Here is a 20,938-nt window from a genome sequence, read left to right as displayed (position 1 = left end):
CATATATATTTTATAAATTACTATATATATATATATTCATATGCAGGTACATACTTATCCAACAGCAATATATGTATCTATATAAATATGTATAGGTTACCCTCTAAAAGCAATATTTTGATCAAAACAATCTTCATCATCATCATCATGCAGAGTGCCTCAATGCTGTATCCCTCAGTACATACATATATATGTGTAAATATATCTATATATTCATATATACTCATATACATATATACATGTATATACATATATATACACATATATATACTTATATATATATATATATATATATATATATTTATATATATAAAAGTACATAGTCATATATATATACATACACATGTATTTATAGATCATATATATATGTATATATTTATATGCAGGTACATACTCATCCAACTGCAATATATGTATCTATATAAGTATGTATAGGTTACCAGATAAAAGCAATATTTTTATCAAAACAGTCTTCATCATCATCATCATGCAGTCTGCCAGTCTTGACGATGACTAGTCAGAGCCTCGATGCTGTATCCTTCAGTGTCAACATAGTCCTCTTTCTGTGTGAAACATCCGGTCACAGGCACTGCATATATTGGTGCCAGGGTTGTGTTGTCGATAGTGTCTCAGCTCTAAGCCTTCTATAGTGTCTCAGCTCTAAGCCTTCTCCAATCTTTCTATTTGTTTCTTCCATTTGTGGAAACTGTTTCGCCAGCTACTCCTTTCTTTGGCTTGATCCTCCCAACTCGCAATATTGATGTTCATCACCTTCAGGTGCTGCTTTGGTACATCTTTGTAGCGAAGCTTCTGACATCTCACCTTGGGGTTTCCATTTTTCAGTTCCCTGTAGAAGATCATCTTTGGGTTTCAGTTGTCTTCCATTCTAGCAATATGGCGATCGTAGTTGTATAGTAGCAAGGGTAACTTCCACATTTGATTGAAACAGTAGTTTTATTGTTGTAACCAATGTTACTTTGTTTACCTATAGTGGTATATATATATATATATATATATATATATATATATATATATATATATATATATATATATATACACTATATAAACTGACAAGGCTAATCTGCTTGCCAGTCGGTTTGCCTCAAATTCCACACTGAACTCGGTACACCACTCACTCCCTGATTTTCCTCTGCGGACAGACGCCACACTTGACGATTTGAAAATCACCCCTTCTCAGGTACATGCTATTATAAAAAACCTAGACACCTCAAAAGCATGTGGACCAGATCTCATCCCGGCTGTGCTATTAAAAAAATGCTCTGCCGAGGTTGCTCCAGTTCTGTCCAAACTTTACAATAAATGCCTTAACGAATCTTGTTTTCCCGACTGCTGGAAAACCGCCTCTGTGGTACCAGTCTTCAAGAATTCTGGTGAAAGAACTGACCCACTAAATTATCGCCCCATTAGCCTCCTCCCGCTTTTCGCCAAAATATTTGAGTCCTTAGTTAATCAAGCCCTAGTCCAGCACCTAACAGCTGCTAAACTCCTGACTGACAAACAATATGGATTCAGGCAAGCCCGTTCAACAGCAGATATCTTAACTGTAGTTTCTGAACGTATATACCGTTCATTGGATAAAACAGGGGAGGGTAGAGCGGTGGCCCTTGATATATCTAAGGCTTTTGACAGGGTATGGCACGATGGTCTTCTAAGGAAAATTAGATCATATGGAATCACTGGAAGAATTCATAATGTAATTAAATCCTTAAGTAATAGAAAAATCAAAGTTGTCCTCGACGGACATACATCCAAACAATATGACATAAATGCGGGAGTACCTCAGGGGTCTATCCTTGGACCTCTATTATTCCTGATATTCATAAATGACCTCCCTGATAATATTGTTTCGGAGATGGGTATATTTGCCGATGACACCACTCTCTATAACAGATATGAGGGGAAAACAAATGAACACATATCCAAGGAAATGGCAGAAACACTAGAGGACGACCTCCAATCCATAGTGGAATGGGGACAAAAATGGTTGGTCACATTCAATGTTGCTAAGACTAAGCTTGTTTCCTTCAATAACTACAAAAAACCTTTTCTACCACCAATAGCAATGGCCAAGAACACATTGCCTGAAAGTACTTCTTTTAAACTCCTCGGCCTAACGTTTACAGGGAATATGAACTGGAATAGATACATTGAGAGCATTGCCAAGGCTGCTGCAAGGAAGGTTGGCTCCCTCTACCGTGCTAGAAAACTACTTACGCCTGCCAGTATCCTATACCTCTATAAGGCAACCATTCGCCCATGTATGGAGTACTGTTGTCACATCTGGGCTGGTGCATCTGCTGCTTGTCTCTCGCTCCTGGACAGGGTTCAAAAAAGAGTCGCCAACCTGATAGGTCCTGAACTGTCATCTAGGCTTCAACCTCTGTCCCATCGACGAGATGTTGCATCCCTCTGCCTGTTCTACAAATACTTTAATGGTGAATGCTCTGACGAACTGCAAACATTTGTACCTCCCCGACGTAACTACCCCCGACAAACCCGACAAGCTACTAAGTCCCATCCCTTTACAGTAGAGATCCCTAGGTACAAGAAAGCCTTTTACTCCAATAGTTTCTTCCCCAGAACTGCGGGTCTTTGGAACTCCCTTCCGGGATTCTGCTTTCCCAACTGCAATGATATGCAGAAGTTCAAGTGTAATGTTAACAAACATCTTTCTACTCTTCTCCCCTCATAATGACCCCGCTAATTAATTCCCTAATAGTAGCCCCCTGCTTCAAAGTGGCACTGTGCCTTGTTTGGGGTGAAAATTGAATAAAAAAAATATATATATAAGCATATATATTATATACTCACATATATACAGGTACATAGTCGTATATATACACACATAGGCTTATATATACATACATTAATATTCGTATGCAAGTGCATACTCATCCAACAGCATGCCAATTATTTTCCTGATGAATCCGCCTAGGACTATATAGATATGGAAGACTATAGACTAGATAAAGAAGTACTATGATTAGGAGTATTATAAGTGCATATTTTGCTGTTAATTATGTGGGTCTTCATTTTTGTCAGAAGAATCTTGCATGATCTTGATATTATTTTTTTTTCTTTCTGATTTTTCGTTTATTTTTTATTTTTTCATTCTTTTCTTCTATGTGTGTTTACACGCGCTTTGTTTCTGCCTATATTTTCTCTGCATTTGCAAGGATCGAAACTGCGTATCAATCACAAATGATCTATTTTTGTGCCGAGTGATTCAACCACACACTGACCAATCAGCTGGCGAGGCGCATACAGTCAGCCAGCAGAGAGGACCCAACAAGCTGTGAAGCCAGAAATCTCTCTTTCTTTCTCATCCCTGTCTACTCGACATTCCAGCATCGACGATTTCAAAATATATATAACTGCTGCGAACCTGGGATTACATGAAGAACATCTTCCTGATTGACAGACTCAAAAGACCTTCTAATCCTTCTTTCTCAATCCAGACACAGTCCAACTTTACACTTTCTGCTGTCCAAATAAATCCTTTCATCGTTTGGTTTCAAAAAGTCGGCTTGAAAGTCAACACCAAAGTGTACCTTGATATGCTGAAGAGTATGGTAACCCTCTGGTGCAATAAGGTGGCCGCTGGCAGACCCTGGGTGTGACAGTAGGACTCTGCACCAGCCCACAAGTCGAAAGAAATCCAGTCTTGGCTTCAGAAGGAGTGCTACGGCTTTGTACCGTTTTCTCCCTAGCCCCCCCCCCTCCTCTCTTGACCTGAACCTGCTGGTCCTGAACATGACCTTAAACTATATCCGATGGTGAGACCCCAGATTGAGGGCTTCGAGGAGTGTGAAGCCACCCTTTAATTGCCATTGCTCCCAGGTCCACTCTGACCCAGAGTGATAATACCTGTTAGAGTCCCAACTATGGGTTAAATAGAAACCGACTTGAAAACAACAAATATATTCTATTAAAAATAATATTATTAAAAAAATTTTCTTCAAAATCTTTGGATTCGGCATTAAATAACCTGAAAAGGGTTGATATGCCGTAATCACAAACAACCAACAACCTGAACCTGCTGAACTACTTTGTTTGTTCATATGTTAAGAACATCACCAACATGACCTCCCACAAACCAAAGCCAGCCTAATCGCCACCATTTGCTGGAGCTCCTGCCATCGCTTGTGGAAAAGACATGCCCCAAGTTTTGGACCCACATCGAGGAAGTGATTGAGGCTGAAGGTGGCTACATTGAATAGATGTCAGCTCTATTACATAATCAAGTTACCTGAATTGATTTTTTCAATAAAAGTTTTCAAATAAAGCTGTAGTACACTTTTATCGTTCTAGCCTGTAATTTTTCAGGCTGTTGATAAAAAGTAGAATCTCATTTTTTTTTTAGGGAGTGGGTGATGCAGCAGTGATCGGACAAAAGCTCATTAGACAAAACCTCACCAAATTATTCAAACAAACGAATATTCTTTTTAATAAAAACATTTCATATTTAATTTTTTACTTAAAAAAATTGGTTTATATTTAATTTTTTAATTAAAAAATTGTCTTATATTAAATTTTTTGATTAAAAAAATTGTTTTATATTTAATATTTTAATTAAAAAAATTGTTTTATATTTAATTTTTTAATTAAAAAGTTGTTTTATATTTAATTTTTTTATTAAAAAAATTGTTTTATATTTAATATTTTAATTAAAAAAATTGTTTTATATTTAATTTTTTAATTAAAAAGTTGTTTTATATTTAATTTTTTTATTAAAAAAATTGTTTTATATTTAATTTTTTAATTAAAAAAATTGTTTTATATTTAATTTTTTGATTAAAAAAATTGTTTTATATTTAATTTTTTTATTAAAAAAATTGTTTTATATTTAATTTTTTAATTAAAAAAATTGTTTTATATTTAATTTTTTAATTAAAAAATTGTCTTATATTAAATTTTTTGATTAAAAAAATTGTTTTATATTTAATTTTTTAATTAAAAAAATTGTTTTATATTTAATTTTTTAATTAAAAAGTTGTTTTATATTTAATTTTTTTATTAAAAAAATTGTTTTATATTTAATTTTTTAATTAAAAAAATTGTCTTATATTAAATTTTTTGATTAAAAAAATTGTTTTATATTTAATTTTTTAATTAAAAAAATTGTTTCATATTTAATTTTTTAATAAAAAAATTGTTTCATATTAAATTTTTTGATTAAAAAGATTGTTTTTTATTTAATTTTTTAATTAAAAAATTGTTTTTTATTTAAAATTTGTTTTTTATTTAATTTTTTAATGAAAAAAATTGTTTTTTATTTAATTATTTAATCAAAAAAATCTTTTATATTTAATTTTTTGATTAAAATTGTTTTATCCTTAATTTTTTAATAAAAAAAAATTAGTTTATATTTTTTAACTAAAAAATTGTTTTATATTTAATTTTTTAATTAAAAAGTTGTTTCATATTTAATTTTTTAATTAAAAAATTGTTTCATATTTAATTTTTTAATTAAAAAAATTGTTTTATATTTAATTTTTTAATTAAAAAAATTGTTTTATATTTAATTTTTTAATTAAAAAATTGTTTCATATTTAATTTTTTAATTAAAAAATTGTTTCATATTTAATTTTTTAATTAAAAAGTTGTTTTATATTTAATTTTTTAATTAAAAAATTGTTTCATATTAAATTTTTCGATTAAAAAGATTGTTTTTTATTTAATTTTTTAATTAAAAAATTGTTTTTTATTTAAAATTTGTTTTTTATTTAATTATTTAATTAAAAATTTCTTTTATATTTAATTTTTTGATTAAAATTGTTTTATCCTTAATTTCTTAATAAAAAAAAATTAGTTTATATTTTTTAACTAAAAAATTGTTTTATATTTAATTTTTTGATAATTATGATTAGAATTCTTCCTTCACACTCCTCGGTTTAACATTCACAGGCAATATGAACATTGAAGACATTGCAAAGAAGGTGGGATCCCTCTATCGAGCTAGAAAACTACTCATACCTGAAAGAATCCTGTACCTCTACAAGGCCACCATTCGCCCTTTCATGGAGTATTATTGTTACATCTGGGCTAGTGCCTCTGCTACTAACCTCTCTCTCTTGGATAGGGTCCAAAAAAGAGTCTTCAATCTAATATGTCCACTTTGTCAACTAAGCTCCAACCTCTGTCCCATCACTGCAATGTTGCATCCCTGTACCTGTTTTAGAAATATTTCAATTGAATGTGCTCTCATTAACTCGGTGTACTTGTGCCATCTCAACATACATATTCCCAACAAACCTTCTTAGCAACAAAATCACACCCCTTGACTGTTAAGGTCCATTTATGGCCAGAAAGATTATTTTAAAATAAACATAAACTCTTATAGTTTCTTTCTTTGAACAGCTAGACTTTGGAATTCCTTTCCTGCTACCTGCTTCCCTGACTATACTGATATGCAGAAGTTTAAATTTAACCTAAACAAGCATAGTGGTAATCTTTCATAGACATGGTCACAAATAGTAACCCCTTAAAATGAGTAAAAAAAAAAAAAATGTCTACGTGATTTTACTGAGAACTAAGCAGGGAAAGAGTTGCCGTGAATCTGCAGTTTTATTCAAAGAAAGAATGAAAAAGGAAAGAAAACTCCAAAGAAATTACTCACTTCCGGTATGAGTATGGAGAGTATGAGTTTTGAGAGTATGAGTATGGAGAGTATGAGTTTTGAGAGTATGAGTAGAAGTTGAAAAGTTCTTTTTTCTTTCAGCATACTCTTCTTTAACAATTACAAAACGCTTCGCCAACCACCGACACCCATGACAAAAAAAAAAAAAAACACCCCTGGGAATTTTTCCTTCAAACTTGTTGGCTTAACATACATACGCAATGTGAACTGGAACAAATGCATAGAGGAGATTGCAAAGGCTGCTGCAAAGAAGGTTAGTTCCCTCTATCGAGCTAGAAGACTACTCACACCTGAGAGTATCCTGTACCTCTACAAGGCCACTATTCTGGGGTCGTGCATCTATAACTAGTCTCTATCTCTTGGATAGGATCCAAAAAAGAGTCTTCAATCTAATATATCCCACTTTGTCAACTAAGCTCCAACCCCTGTCCCATCACCTTAATATTGCATCTTTGTGCCTGTTTTACAAGTATTTCAATGGACTGTGCTCTAATGAACTCGTTGTACTTGTGCTATCTGCACGTACAAATTCCAGACAAACCCGCTTAGCAACAAAATCATACCCCTTCATTGTTGAGGTCCCTAAATGACAGAAAACTTTCTACTCTAATAGATTTTACCCTCGAACAGCTAGACTTTGGAATTCCCTTTCTGCTACCTGCTTCCCTGACTATACTGATAGGCAAAAGTTTAAATGTAATGTAAACCAACATCTTGTTAATCTTTCCTATGCATGATCCCAAATAGTTAACATACGTCCAAATGGCGGTGCCTTGTTAGGGGTGAACGTGAGTAAATAAAAAAAAACTTTAATGAAGAAAATTGGTCAAAGAGAAATTATATTCCATTCAATCAACTCAAATAAAGGAAGTGGAATGTAAAGGTCTAACATTTTTTTTATTTCGATATAATAAAGCAGATCGGATCAAATAGGTGTAGATGTATTTAGCTGAGTTATCAAGGTGGCATAAAAAGGCCAAGAATTTTTCAAGTGGACTAAAAATATGTGGGATCAAAAGTAGTTACAATTCTATAGTAGAACTCTAACGATGAAATTGGCATCAAGCGGCTAAATAATTCTTTACTTAGTTACTGGAATAAAGGATTTTGGATCTAATGTGTTAACTGTTCGTAAACTGGACCGTTATGAAAGTATGCATTAGAGTTGAAAATGTTTTAATTGATTTTGGAGAAAGGTTGATAATTCTTTAACGTGATTTCAACGAAGAAAGTCGGATCAAAAGGTTGAAGAATTCTGTAACAGGTGTATAATGAATTTGGCATCAAAAGTGTTAACAGTGTTATATACATCAAGTAACACGAGTTATCTCCCCTTGACTGGGATTACTCCCACCATCACCCTTGGCTGCAACCTCCCACCACACAATCACGTGGTATATCGTAGTAGCAAAAACTAATACTCCTTCTTTAGTGTTAATAAAGATTCTGTTACGTTCACGCGTGTGTGTCTCTTCTCTCCATGTTATTTCTAACCATTTACTATTACAGGCCACATAATACAGCAAACAGCTTGTAAATGGACTCTAATGAAGAATGCTGGATCATAAGATAAACAGACTCTAATTAAAGTAGTGGTATACAAAGGCTTTAAAGAAACTAATGAAAAACGTGGGATCAATACTGTTAATAATTCTTGTATTTGACTCTACTAAAGAATATGGGATGAATAAGGTAAACAATTCTTTAGCCTGAGAATGAGAGATCAGAAGGGTTGATAATTCTTTAAGTGAGGTTAGCTCAAAAGAAATGACAAATATTTAACTAGACTTTAATGAAGAAGGTTAGCTCAAAAGAAAGGGCAAGTCTTTAAATAGACTTTAAAGAAGAAGGTTAGCTCAAAGATGACGAGTCTTTAAATAGACTTTAATGAATAAATCTTAAATTCTAATTAAGAATGAAGGCCCAAAAGCATTTATAATTATTTAACTGGATACAAGTTAAGAAAGTCGAATTAGATATGTATTGTATTAAAAAATATAAATGACAAAGATATGAAAAAGAGCAGACCAAAATGTTTATGGGTCATTTACTAGGTTTTAATCAAGTAAGACTATCATATTCTTTACTTTATGGGACCCAGTTCTTTATTCTAGCAAATAATGTGTCATGGAAGCATAAGATAATTGGACTCTTATGAAGAAAGTCAGATCAAAAGACTTAACTATTGTTCAATAGGATACTAATCGAGAAGGTGGATCAAATAGTTTCACAATCGCTCAACTTCATTCTAATGAAGAAAACAGAATCAACATTTTTTAACTCTTTTGAAGAATGTTGAACATAAAGGATAAACAGTTCATTACCTGGACTCTAATAGATCAAAGTGTAGTATTTGTTCTTCAGATGCTGCACTTCAATTTCTTGTTCTCTGTCAGTGGGGGAGAAATCCTTCACGACTGAGAATTTATGTTTTTTGTTCCTTTTCTCCACGTTAGAAAACGACCCTGGTGTCTAACGCTGCCCCATGGGGAGGCATTGTAAATAGGAACAATTCTTCAACTGGTTTCTCTAGAATAAGCAAGATAAAAAGTTTAAGTATTCTTTAACCGGACACTGTGTGAGATCAAAACAGTTAACAATTCTTTGAACTAAAGAATAATGAAGAATGTGAGACCAAAATGGTGAATAATGCTTTAACTTTACTCCAATGAATTGAACCATAATTGACTTCAATGAATTGAACCATAATTGACTTCAATAAATTGAACCATAATTGACTTCAATGAATTGGACCATAATTGACTTCAATGAATTGGACCATAATTGACTTCAATGAATTGAACCATAATTGACTTCAATGAATTGAACCATAATTGACTTCAATGAATTGAACCATAATTGACTTCAATGAATTGGACCATAATTGACTTCAATGAATTGGACCATAATTGACTTCAATGAATTGAACCATAATTGACTTCAATGAATTGAACCATAATTGACTTCAATGAATTGAACCATAATTGACTTCAATGAATTGGACCATAATTGACTCCAATGAATTGAACCATAATTGACTTCAATGAATTTGACCATAATTGACTTCAATGAATTGGACCATAATTGACTCCAATGAATTGGACCATAATTGACTCCAATGAATTGAACCATAATTGACTTCAATGAATTGGACCATAATTGACTTCAATGAATTGAACCATAATTGACTTCAATGAATTGGACCATAATTGACTTTAATGAATTGGACCATAATTGACTCCAATGAATTGAACCATAATTGACTTCAATGAATTGGACCATAATTGACTTCAATGAATTGGACCATAATTGACTCCAATGAATTGGACCATAATTGACTTCAATGAATAACGTTGAACCAAAATGATTGATAGTTTTTTTTTTTAACTGGACTCTAATAAAAAAAAAAGTGGGATCAAATGCTTAACAATTCTTTAAGGCATGCCTACTATACTGATTAAGAAATGCTCAGCTGAGCTAACCCTCGTACTTTCCAAATTCTACAACAAATGCCTCGCTAAATCTTGCTTCCCAAATAGCTGGGAGATAGCCTCTGTGGTACCAGTGTACAAGAATTCTGGTGAAAGGAATTATCTGCTCATTTATTGCCCTATCAGTTTCTTCAATCTCTTCGCAAAAGTCTTTGAGACATGAACTAATAAAGTTACATATTGGTCAGAACCTGGAAAGATTGTGCAGATTGCTGATGAGCCAAGGTTAAACTTGTCAGCGGCGTAATCCATCGAAGACACCAGAAGTCATTAAGACCAACAAAGGGCAAAGCAGACAATATGAAAGTGCCAACACCAACTGAAAACTTGTTGCAATGCACCGAGTTCCTTACCTTCACAACGCTATGCAAGCACAAGACCCAAAATCAGCCGATGGTCACCTACCAACCATTCCAAGCATCCATCCACCAGTTCCATTGACGCCTGCCAAACTGTGTGGATTGTAGATCAAGTAGGACGAGCAAATCTATAAAGAGGTTTATGCAAGCCTTTTCTAGTCTCACACAAAAACATGCGTTCACATCTCAAGCTATATTACTTGTCATATACATATGCGCACACAAACATACGCGCCCACGTCCACACACGCACATATATTCACGTTCGTGTACATACACTCACATTCACGTGTATATATATGTATGCACACGAACGCACACATGGACGACGTCACTTCCCCTTTCAAAGGAAATCCCCACATGCGCAAAAGACCACCGGAAACAAGTATAAAAGCAAGAGAAAGCTGTTTCCAGCCCTTTTTCAAACCAGCTTCCTAGCTGGGCGGTCGACAGCGTGCCTTTTCGGCAGGTGCGCGCATGCGCGTGCCTCACACCATTTACTACTATGTGGGACAAAAGCCAACAGATAGTACATACACTTTATACGCTTTCTGTCTCCATGAACTGGGTTGACATTCTCACTCTCTCTCTTTCTCTTTCTACATGCTGGACGGCCATTTCCCATTTTCCACTACATCCCTCATGAGGACTAGAATATATATACATTCTAATCTCGTTACAAAAGAAAATAATGAAACAAATGGAATTGAAGGAAACGAAGACTCAATTGATGGATAAGATAATCGTGTCGTTTATTTACTGTTGAAAGAATGAATGTTTTAGATATAACAGATTCCAGACAAACCCGCTTAGCAACAAAATCACACCCCTTCATTGTTGAGGTCCCTAAATGACAGAAAACTTTCTACTCTAATAGTTTCTTCCCTCGAACAGCTAGACTTTGGAATTCCCTTTCTGCTACCTGCTTCCCTGACTATACTGATAGGCAAAAGTTTAAATGTAATGTAAACCAACATCTTGTTAATCTTTCCTATGCATGATCCCAAATAGTTAACATACGTCCAAATGGCGGTGCCTTGTTAGGGGTGAACGTGAGTAAATAAAAAAAAACTTTAATGAAGAAAATTGGTCAAAGAGAAATTATATTCCATTTAATCAACTCAAATAAAGGAAGTGGAATGTAAAGGTCTAACATTTTTTTTATTTCGATATAATAAAGCAGATCGGATCAAATAGGTTTAGATGTATTTAGCTGAGTTATCAGAGTGGCATAAAAAGGCCAAGAATTTTTCAAGTGGACTAAAAATATGTGGGATCAAAAGTAGTTACAATTCTATAGTAGAACTCTAACGATGAAATTGGCATCAAGCGGCTAAATCATTCTTTACTTAGTTACTGGAATAAAGGATTTTGGATCTAATGTGTTAACTGTTCGTAAACTGGACCGTTATGAAAGTATGCATTAGAGTTGAAAATGTTTTAATTGATTTTGGAGAAAGGTTGATAATTCTTTAACGTGATTTCAACGAAGAAAGTCGGATCAAAAGGTTGAAGAATTCTGTAACAGGTGTATAATGAATTTGGCATCAAAAGTGTTAACAGTGTTATATACATCAAGTAACACGAGTTATCTCCCCTTGACTGGGATTACTCCCACCATCACCCTTGGCTGCAACCTCCCACCACACAATCACGTGGTATATCGTAGTAGCAAAAACTAATACTCCTTCTTTAGTGTTAATAAATATTCTGTTATGTTCACGCGTGTGTGTCTCTTCTCTCCATGTTATTTCTAACCGTTTACTATTACAGGCCACATAATACAGCAAACAGCTTGTAAATGGACTCTAATGAAGAATGCTGGATCATAAGATAAACAGACTCTAATTAAAGTAGTTGTATACAAAGGCTTTAAAGAAACTAATGAAAAACGTGGGATCAATACTGTTAATAATTCTTGTATTTGACTCTACTAAAGAATATGGGATGAATAAGGTAAACAATTCTTTAGCCTGAGAATGAGAGATCAGAAGGGTTGATAATTCTTTAAGTGAGGTTAGCTCAAAAGAAATGACAAATATTTAACTAGACTTTAATGAAGAAGGTTAGCTCAAAAGAAAGGGCAAGTCTTTAAATAGACTTTAAAGAAGAAGGTTAGCTCAAAGATGACGAGTCTTTAAATAGACTTTAATGAAGAAGGTTAGCTCAAAAGAGATGACAAATATTTAACTAGACTTTAATGAAGAAGGTTAGCTCAAAAGAGAGGACAAGTCTTTAAATAGACTTTAATGAAGGAGGTTAGCTAAAAAGAAATGACAAATATTTAACTAGACTTTAATGAATAAGCTTAGCTCAAAAGAGAGGGTAAGTCTTTAAATAGACTGTAATGAAGAAGGTTAGCTCAAAAGAGATGACAAATATTTAATTAGACTTTAATGAAGAAGGTTAGCTCAAAAGATTTCACAATTATTTTACTGGCTTCAAATAAAAATGCGAGATCAATTAACAGATAATAAATCTTAAATTCTAATTAAGAATGAAGGCTCAAAAGCATTTATAATTATTTAACTGGATACAAGTTAAGAAAGTCGAATTAGATATGTATTGTATTAAAAAATATAAATGACAAAGATATGAAAAAGAGCAGACCAAAATGTTTACGGGTCATTTACTAGGTTTTAATCAAGTAAGACTATCATATTCTTTACTTTATGGGACCCAGTTCTTTATTCTAGCAAATAATGTGTCATGGAAGCATAAGATAATTGGACTCTTATGAAGAAAGTCAGATCAAAAGACTTAACTATTGTTCAATAGGATACTAATCGAGAAGGTGGATCAAATAGTTTCACAATCGCTCAACTTCATTCTAATGAAGAAGACAGAATCAACATTTTTTAACTCTTTTGAAGAATGTTGAACATAAAGGATAAACAGTTCATTACCTGGACTCTAATAGATCAAAGTGTAGTATTTGTTCTTCAGATGCTGCACTTCAATTTCTTGTTCTCTGTCAGTGGGGGAGAAATCCTTCACGACTGAGAATTTATGTTTTTTGTTCCTTTTCTCCACGTTAGAAAACGACCCTGGTGTCTAACGCTGCCCCATGGGGAGACATTGTAAATAGGAACAATTCTTCAACTGGTTTCTCTAGAATAAGCAAGATAAAAAGTTTAAGTATTCTTTAACCGGACACTGTGTGAGATCAAAACAGTTAACAATTCTTTGAACTAAAGAATAATAAAGAATGTGAGACCAAAATGGTGAATAATGCTTTAACTTTACTCCAATGAATTGAACCATAATTGACTTCAATGAATTGAACCATAATTGACTTCAATGAATTGAACCATAATTGACTTCAATGAATTGAACCATAATTGACTTCAATGAATTGGACCATAATTGACTTCAATGAATTGGACCATAATTGACTTCAATGAATTGAACCATAATTGACTTCAATGAATTGAACCATAATTGACTTCAATGAATTGAACCATAATTGACTTCAATGAATTGAACCATAATTGACTTCAATGAATTGGACCATAATTGACTTCAATGAATTGAACCATAATTGACTTCAATGAATTGGACCATAATTGACTTCAATGAATTGAACCATAATTGACTTCAATGAATTGAACCATAATTGACTTTAATGAATTGGACCATAATTGACTCCAATGAATTGAACCATAATTGACTTCAATGAATTGGACCATAATTGACTTCAATGAATTGGACCATAATTGACTCCAATGAATTGGACCATAATTGACTCCAATGAATAACGTTGAACCAAAATGATTGATAGTTTTTTTTTAACTGGACTCTAATAAAAAAAAAAGTGGGATCAAATGCTTAACAATTCTTTAAGGCATGCCTACTATACTGATTAAGAAATGCTCAGCTGAGCTAACCCTCGTACTTTCCAAATTCTACAACAAATGCCTCGCTAAATCTTGCTTCCCAAATAGCTGGGAGATAGCCTCTGTGGTACCAGTGTACAAGAATTCTGGTGAAAGGAATTATCTGCTCATTTATTGCCCTATCAGTTTCTTCAATCTCTTCGCAAAAGTCTTTGAGACATGAACTAATAAAGTTACATATTGGTCAGAACCTGGAAAGATTGTGCAGATTGCTGATGAGCCAAGGTTAAACTTGTCAGCGGCGTAATCCATCGAAGACACCAGAAGTCATTAAGACCAACAAAGGGCAAAGCAGACAATATGAAAGTGCCAACACCAACTGAAAACTTGTTGCAATGCACCGAGTTCCTTACCTTCACAACGCTATGCAAGCACAAGACCCAAAATCAGCCGATGGTCACCTACCAACCATTCCAAGCATCCATCCACCAGTTCCATTGACGCCTGCCAAACTGTGTGGATTGTAGATCAAGTAGGACGAGCAAATCTATAAAGAGGTTTATGCAAGCCTTTTCTAGTCTCACACAAAAACATGCGTTCACATCTCAAGCTATATTACTTGTCATATACATATGCGCACACAAACATACGCGCCCACGTCCACACACGCACATATATTCACGTTCGCGTACATACACTCACATTCACGTGTATATATATGTATGCACACGAACGCACACATGGACGACGTCACTTCCCCTTTCAAAGGAAATCCACACATGCGCAAAAGACCACCGGAAACAAGTATAAAAGCAAGAGAAAGCTGTTTCCAGCCCTTTTTCAGACCAGCTTCCTAGCTGGGCGGTCGACAGCGTGCCTTTTCGGCAGGTGCGCGCATGCGCGTGCCTCACACCATTTACCACTATGTGGGACAAAAAGCCAACAGATAGTACATACACTTTATACGCTTTCTCTCTCCATGAACTGGGTTGACATTCTCACTCTCTCTCTTTCTCTTTCTACATGCTGGACGGCCATTTCCCATTTTCCACTACATCCCTCATGAGGACTAGAATATATATACATTCTAATCTCGTTACAAAAGAAAATGAAACAAATGGAATTGAAGGAAACGAAGACTCAATTGATGGATAAGATAATCGTGTCGTTTATTTACTGTTGAAAGAATGAATGTTTTAGATATAACAGGTGTTCATGTCTGTGCGGGTGTAACCATCGTTTGTTGCGGGACTGGTGGTGTAGAAAGAAAAGGAAATGCGTGTTCATCTCACTATCGTTTTTTCGCGCGTGGGAAAAGAAGTCTGTAGACCGCCCAGCTAGGAAGCGTATGTATATGACAAGTAATATAGCTTGAGATGTGAACGCGCATTTTTGTGTGAGACCAGAAAAGGCTTGCGCAAACCTCCGTATAGGTTTGCACGTTCCGTCGACGCCTGCTAAACTGTGTAGATCAAGCAGGACGAGCAAACCTATACAGAGGTTTGATTTGTGACATAGAACAAATGAACTATCACCCCGCTTTCCCGCCAACCGTTTGCAGCCCATTGTACTTCTACTTCAATAGAGAAGGGAATGTTGTAGCATTAGTAATAACAGCCCCCATCCTGTTCTCCTCCCACTCCTCTCTAATATCTCATTTCCGGTTTCAGGCTAATCATTAAGCAGTTCCGGTTTGTAGACTCATTGAATAAAACGAGTATCATATTAGTCTCTTCACATCCTCGTCTAATCCATAACCACCCTGACTTATTAATATATCACAACACACACCATGTTAAGAATATAAAATGAATAGCGTTAACAATGCATTTTGGATTCTAATAAAGAATATAAGATAAAAATGGTTAACAATGTTTTATTTGATTCTTATAAAGAGTGTGGCTGCCGCCAGATTTATCTTTTCTTAGGATAGATGGGTTTTGGTATTCTGGCCTTTTAATGCCGAATATCAAAGCCCAATAGACCCTGGCTAAATCCGTCACCGTAAAATAGATCCTTAAGATGAGGTAAAAAAGGATAGGAAAAATATCGTTCTAGTTATAGTAATATCGCAAAAGTGGTACAAATATATTTCAATAAAATAAATAATGATTCATTTGTGTTATATATATATATATATATATATATATATATATATATATATATATATATATATATATATATAGCTTAGAAAGTAGTAAAATAAGATAGGTATTCCTATTTCCGGGTCGTGATTCGGTCAATGCCCCAGGTGACGTCATATCGCAGAAAGGATGCCAGGCCTTTCTGAAATTGGACCCTGGGGAGAACAGGTCGCTTCGCTTCGTCATCCATCCATCGTTCGGTCAGTTCAAATGTAGTAGCAGTTATTTCTTTTTTTTTTTCTTTAGCCCCTAAAAGTGCCAACGAGGTAAGAATCCAAAATCTTTACTTATTTTATTGGTCATGATTCACGTATTAAGTAGTATGTAGCCTTGTTTTTAATAAGAATATAATCAGTATTTTTTATATATTATACGTTCGGCAGTTACATTTCTCATTCCACTTGAAAGACTTGAAAAACCTTTTTTGTATCTCACATGTGTGATGTCGCTGTCATGTCCATCTCCTTTTCTTTGTATTTTATTTGTTTTCATTCTATTTTTCTAAAATACATAATTTTGTACATTTTGTATTTCATTTATGTTTTTATTTATTTGTATTGCAGTTTTCACAGCTCTGCATATGTACAAGAATAAAGTCATTCTAAACACAATCAAAGCAGTTGTCAGTTCTCTCACGCATGTCAGGAGGCTAAAGGAATCACACCATGCATTATAATTTATCCTATTAAAAGTTACAAATTTTATTTGTTTCATTTTATTTTTGTAAAATATATATTTTTGTACATTTTGTATTTTATTTATTTTCATTTTATTTTTGTAAAATATATAATTTTGTACATTTTGTATTTTATTTGTTTTCATTTTATTTTTGTAAAATATATAATTTTGTACATTTTGTATTTTATTTGTTTTCATTTTATTTTTGTAAAATATATAATTTTGTACATTTTGTATTTTATTTGTTTTCATTTTATTTTTGTAAAATATATAATTTCGTACATTTTGTATTTTATTTGTTTTAATTTTATTTTTGTAAAATATATAATTTTGTACATTTTGTATTTTATTTGTTTTAATTTATTTTTGTAAAATATATAATTTTGTACATTTTGTATTTTATTTGTTTTAATTTATTTTTGTAAAATATATAATTTTGTACATTTTGTATTTTATTTGTTTTCATTTTATTTTTGTAAAATATATAATTTTGTACATTTTGTATTTTATTTGTTTTCATTTTATTTTTGTAAAATATATAATTTTGTACATTTTGTATTTTATTTGTTTTAATTTATTTTTGTAAAATATATAATTTTGTACATTTTGTATTTTATTTGTTTTCATTTTATTTTTGTAAAATATATAATTTTGTACATTTTGTATTTTATTTGTTTTCATTTCATTTTGTAAAATATATAATTTTGTACATTTTGTATTTTATTTATTTTCATTTTATTTTTGTAAAATATATAATTTTGTACATTTAGTATTTTTTTTTTTTTTTTTTTTTTTTTTTTTACAAAGGCATCACCACATTATCAAGGCCCAGAGGCCACTCAAGGATAAGGGTTAAAGAGTGTACAGTAGAAGTTGGTCAATATAGTAATCATTAGTAATGAAAATTTGGTAAATTTAATAACTTATATGGAACGGCTCATCAAGAACTTATTTACTTTAGACTTGAACAAAACCATATTGTAGTCAGCCGGAAAGCAGGAAAACGGAAGACAATTCCACAGGCGTGCAGTTCTAAGAAAGAAGCTTTGTTCATGGAATCTACGTTTAGGTTTAGGCACAGATAAAGAGTGGGGGAAATTATTGATAGTGTTTACAGCTAGACGAGTGTTTCTTGTGAAAGTTTGGCGAGGGGGGACCATAGATTGAAGCTCAGTTGAACACTTTCCATGAAAATAACGATACATCAGAGACAAACTCGCAACATCTCTTCTGTGAGATAGAGGTTGCAAGGAGGAGAAAAGGACATCTCCTACGAGGCTACGAAGTCTATTTTGAACTCTATCAAGGCAGGACAAGTTCTTTCTAGCAGCTCCTGCCCAGATGTGGCAACAGTATTCCATCCTTGGACGTACCCGGCTCTTATATAGATAGAGAATAGCATCAGCAGTGAGATATCTACTGGATCGATAGAAAGATCCCACCATTCTTCCAGCGGCCCTGGCAACAGATTTGATATACGTGTTCCATTTAAGATCAGGAGTAATGGTCAAGCCCAGAAGCTTGTCAAAACTTGAGGCCTCCTGAAGACGAGAGCCATTCATTTCAATTGATGACAAATGTGGATTAGAATGTTGATGATGTAAAGAGAGAAGCTTGGTTTTAGATGCATTAAAAGTAACCAGCCACTCCTTTCCCCATTGTACTACGTGCTCAAGATCAGAGGAGAGAGAATTGGAGAGAACTTGCTCGTTTACTGTCTTAGATGTGGTACCATAAATGGTAGTGTCGTCAGCATAAATGTCTACAAATGATGTAAGGATATGATTTGGAAGATCATTAATGTAGATCAGGAAAAGAGTTGGGCCCAGGATGGATCCCTGAGGGACACCGGCATTAATATTGTGAGCTTCTGATTTTTGCCCCTCAACTACTACTCTTATGAATCTATCAGAAAGAAATGATTTAATAATTGAGAAGACTTTTCCAGCTATACCATAGCTAGCGATCTTATGAAGTAAACCTTTATGCCATACCCTATCAAAGGCTTTAGATATGTCAAGAGCAATTGCCCTAGAAAGATTGCCACCGTCGAGAGATTTGCTAATCCTATGCGATATAACTGTAAGGACATCTGCTGTAGATCTAGCAGAACGGAAACCATATTGAGTGTCACTAAGAAGGTTATTTTTGTTGAGATGTTTGATTACTTCTGTATTTAATACAGATTCTAGCAACTTACTCATGACGCACAGGAGACTTATTGGCCTGTACTGAGAGGGGGATGAGCGATCACCTGAATTCTTAAATACAGGGCATACTGATGAGATTTTCCAGGGAGATGGGAAACTATTCTCCTTAAGACAACGTTTAAACAGTTTTGTAAGTATGGGCGCTAGTTCAGGTTGAAGTTTTTTGAGTACTATAATTGGAATACCATCAGGGCCAGTTGCTTTACTCGAATCAAGGTTTTTGATTAGCTTGGCAACATCACGTACAGTTATACGTATATCACATAGCGTGTTTTCTGATACAAGAGGAAATATTGGGGGTTGGCGGTCTTGGTCGCAAAGGGTAGAATTAGCTGCAAAGTTCTTGACAAAGAGTTTGGCTTTGTCTGATGCTGACGAGATTACCTCAGATCCATTGATAATAGTTGGGATGGAGCACACGCTTCTGTTCAGGATTCTGTTTGCTATTTGCCAAAACTGGTGGGAACCAAGCCGCTGCTCAGCTACTTTGGACTTAACAGATTGAGCATACAACTCTCTTGCGTTCCTTATTACTTTCTTACAATGGTTGCTGGCAGTCCTGAAAACGGCTTTAGTTTCCATACATCTATTACGTTTGAAGCAGTGGAAAAAGTGATTTCTGTGCGCAATGGCAGCAGCACATTCTGGAGAGAACCATGGCTGGCTGTTAGGTTTTTGCTGAAATTTTTTAGAGGGTATGAAATGGTCAATACCTACAATTAACCATTCAGTTAGGTCTAATACTATAGAGGACACATCCTTTTTAAACATGGAATGCAGAGGTAGATCAGATATAAATGTACGGAAGCTATCCCAGTCAGCCTTAGTGTATCGATATACTGTACGATGAAGAGGTACGTCTGGGGACTTATTACATTTCATTTTTATCTTAATTGATACAACAGAGTGGTCGGAAGATCCAAGAGGCGACAGAACAGAAACTGAACATAGTTCAGGGCAAGTTGTGAGAAAAAGGTCTAGTAGGCTCGCATACTGGCCGTCATTATCGGGCACACGGGTAGGTTCCTGAACAATCTGAGTGAGGTCATAGGCAATGGAGAAATCATGACAGAACCTCCCCTCATCATCGGTCTTGTTTGAGTGGGTCAACCATTCGACGTTGTGAACATTGAAGTCTCCACATACGTGAATGTTAGCTGAAGGATAAGTAGAAAGGACTTGGTCAATTTTCTCAGATATGCTTTGAAAGATAGTAACTCCGCTGTTGTGGGGGCGATAGAGAGTAAATATAAATGCAGTAGTGTGAGCTAAAGCAACCCGGAAGCACATATAGGGTAAGTTAGGATCTTCCCTGGAGATGTCCCTCCCACATGGAAAGCTATCTTTAATATAGGCACATATTCCATGCCCATGGCGATCTTGGGGGTCAGATTTAGAAGTTAAGTTAGAGTATCCTGTAATTGCAAACTCATCTAGGGAAATAGCCTGTCCAATGCCAGTTTCACTTAAAAATAAAAGGTCTGGTTTAGTCTCCTGTAATTGGGTTTCAACCTCTGGAAGGTTAGAACGTAGACCCCTGATGTTGGAGAAGGAGACAT

The sequence above is a fragment of the Euprymna scolopes genome, chromosome 45 (genome assembly GCF_053919585.1).
Source record: "Euprymna scolopes isolate OS-2025 chromosome 45, ASM5391958v1, whole genome shotgun sequence".
NCBI classification, from domain to species: domain Eukaryota; kingdom Metazoa; phylum Mollusca; class Cephalopoda; order Sepiida; family Sepiolidae; genus Euprymna; species Euprymna scolopes.
The sequence above is the reverse complement of the archived record's forward strand: the minus strand, read 5'-3'. Positions refer to the sequence as shown.